This window comes from Arachis stenosperma, chromosome 4 (assembly GCF_014773155.1).
Source record: "Arachis stenosperma cultivar V10309 chromosome 4, arast.V10309.gnm1.PFL2, whole genome shotgun sequence".
NCBI classification, from domain to species: Eukaryota; Viridiplantae; Streptophyta; class Magnoliopsida; order Fabales; family Fabaceae; genus Arachis; species Arachis stenosperma.
In genome coordinates, this window is record NC_080380.1 from 114,878,622 (window position 1) to 114,881,734 (window position 3,113).

Below are 3,113 nucleotides of genomic sequence, written 5' to 3' on the forward strand. Positions count from 1 at the left end.
TTAAAAGGATCAATATTTTTTGGCTCTTCATTAGATCAATTCATTGTACAAAAAGATTTTTCTTTTTTAAATATATTGAAATCATGTTTGGTGTTAAATATTTTTTTAGTTATTTCTTGTGCAACCTTTTCTAAAAGTAACTTATAAATAGGAACCGAAGCAAGAATGCTTGATGGTTTTCCAAGATATTCATTCATGTTAAGAGATTTTTAAAGCATGTGGGTATGTATTTCTGAAGTCTGAAGGCATCTCATATGGTAAAATTGATGAAAGACAATGTCAGTTCTTTCATTTAGCATAAGCAAATAAGCAAACGGTGCATTATTTTCATTGCCAATAAGTTTCAGATAGCCAATAGTTAAAAAAAGTTGGACGATTCATTCCTTCTAATTTATTTACTAATTAATATTAAAATAAAACTATACTATCTAACAACTTGAATTGCTAGAATAGCATAGCAGAAACTCTAATAAATAATTATAATTACTTTAAAAACATGATGCTAACAATAATGTAATTTTACATTTTTACTATTGACTGTCGATGAGATCAAGGCTTTGTAGCTTTATATGCAATTCTCTACTTTCAAGTGCCCATAGTTTACTAAATACTATCATCTTTCAGCATCTCCCTCCATTCTATTATATTATTTTTTTGTTCACAACTTCATCAATGCCTCCTTCAAGATCAGATTAACCTTCAGTTTGAGAAATATGTATGCTGGAAGTTTTGCAGCTCCAGTTTTTTGGGCTGGCTATATTGGTTTAAAGGCCAATTCTTCAAATCGTTATACTACTACTACTAACATTGAATGGTGCAAGAAAAAGAACATAGTCTCCAATGGTTCCAAAACTCACTATATATATATATATATATATATATATATATATATATATATATATATATATATATTCGCTCATTCTTCTTATTTTTAAATTAAGAACAGACATGGAATCCAATCAATAATAAACATATACATTACCTTTGGCAAGTTTTTGAAATATTGGTACAAATATAACACTTGCAAGTAATAACCGTAGCACATCAAAGAGGGAGGCTTCTTCTTCATTCACCTGACAAAATCTCATATAGAGCCACGGAATTTATAAAATTGAACGGTAATGAATGGAAAAGGTTGGAAAGCAAACCTCTTGCTGAGGTAAGGATGCGATACTTTTCTTTATTTTCTTAATGGAGTTTCTTAAGTTGCTTAACCAGTGGGCAGTGGCTTTGCACTATTGGAAGCTTCTTCAACACTAGTCACAATCACTTCTTACTGATGAAGTAGCTGAGCAGTCCTTTCTCTTATATTGGCATAGAAGGCAACCCTGCAGTACAAAATCCACCACTTGTTTATTCTGGTTCATTTTCATACTAAATCTTGCATTTAAAATAACATAGCTGGAAGGAACAAGATATTTTCCAATAAAAATACAATACAATTCAAGCAAAACTGCCACACACCAGGGCATATATCCCTTTCCAAACACCAATGTAAGCTTTAAAATCAGTTTCAAACATAGATAATCTTAAGAAAAATTAACTAGCAAATAAGGAAAAATAACAAGAATTTGTACCTACCTGAGTATAACGCGACAATAGAGAGAGAAGGAGAGGAGAGCAGAGGTACAGTTTCGAGGAAAGCGCAGAGTGGAACGGCGGCGACGCTGGCGAGGCAGACGTAGAGGCGGGGAACGACACAACAACCTGACCCTCACCAGTAACTGACGGCGCAATTGACAAGCATCAGAGACACTGCGGCGCACCTTCCTTGACAGGATTGTTGGTGCCGCTTCCGGCGGTGAGATTGACCGGTGATTCCTTCACTTCTCGGTTGGAGCTCAGGAGAAAGGAGAAAGGGGATGGAAATTGAAATGGGATTTAGGTTAGAGTTTTATTTTACAATTAGGGGTGTTTTTGTAATTTGAAATATTTTAGTCTCAATTTCTATATCAAACCAAACAGAATACTGAGACATAACTCAGTTCTGTATATTTTTTCACCAAACATAATACTGAGACTTATTTAAATTATTTTAGCCTTTATCTCCGAGTCTTTGTCTTTTAGTCTCAGTCTTTTTGTTTCTGTCTCTCCACCAAACACTACCTTAGTTTTTCCTTGCTTTTTAGTGTTTGTGATCATATGCAATGGTTAGAACAGAGACAGAGACGTTCAGAGATGGAAACAGAATACCCTGGAGTAGACCCTTTGCTGGCATTGGACGCCAGACAAGGAGGCAAGGGGGCGCTCAACGCCCCCAATGGGTGAGAAAGCTGGCGTTGAATGCCAAAGGAGGAGCCTTTAGAGGGCGTTCAACGCCCACAATGGAGCAAGAAGCTGGCGTTCAACGCCAGCCAGGGAGTAGAGGCTGGGAGTTCAACGCCAACAAGGGGGTAGGAAATTCGAATTCCTTAGCCTCTCAGGATCAGTGGGTCCCACAGATTCTATACCTAACTCACCTATCATTCACCCCTTCCCTTCCCTCCTTCTATCTCTACCTCTTTCTTCTTCTTTTACTCTCTTCTTTCCCATTGTTCATATTTGCTTGAGGATGAGCAAAACTATTAAGTTTGGTGTTGCAAAAGCTTTACTTTTTGACTTCAACCACTCCTAAGTATGGCACCAAAGACTGGTGAAACCTCAAGAAAGAGGAAGGGAAAGGCACTTGCCTCCACTTCCCTCACCTCATATGTCACTTATGCAATGTAAATGGAATTGTTATAGAAGGAGACATCCTCAATGAGGAGGACAAGCCCATCACTAAAAGAAGGATGGAGCATGTTAGAGAGCTAGCACGTGAACCACAGCAAGAGAATGTTGAGCTGCCTCACAAGAAATCCCTGAGATGCCTCAAGGGATGCATTTTTCTCCCCAAGGATATTGGGATCAACTGAATACTTCTCTAGAAGAATTAAGCTCCAACATGGATCAACTGAGAATGGGACACCAAGAGCATTCTACCATCCTCTATGAAATAAGAGAAGATCAAAGAGTTATGAGGGAAGAGCAACAGAGGCAAGGACGAGACACAGAAGAAATCAAGCGCTCCATTGGATTTTTCAGAGGGAGTAGTAGCCGCCGTCACTAAGGTGGCCCCGTTCTCTTACTCCCCT

The 3,113-nt window shown here is 37.8% G+C and overlaps 1 long non-coding RNA gene across 1 annotated transcript; it reads right to left on the reverse strand.

Moving 5' to 3' along the window:
- Positions 1-376: 376 nt before the first annotated feature.
- LOC130976561 (uncharacterized) lies at positions 377-1,870 on the reverse strand. Its single transcript, XR_009084710.1, has 3 exons — positions 1,582-1,870; positions 1,149-1,328; positions 377-1,073 (listed from the first exon to the last, which is right to left on the reverse strand). It is a non-coding gene; the product is annotated as an uncharacterized LOC130976561 (long non-coding RNA).
- Between the last annotated feature and the right edge of the window lie 1,243 nt (positions 1,871-3,113).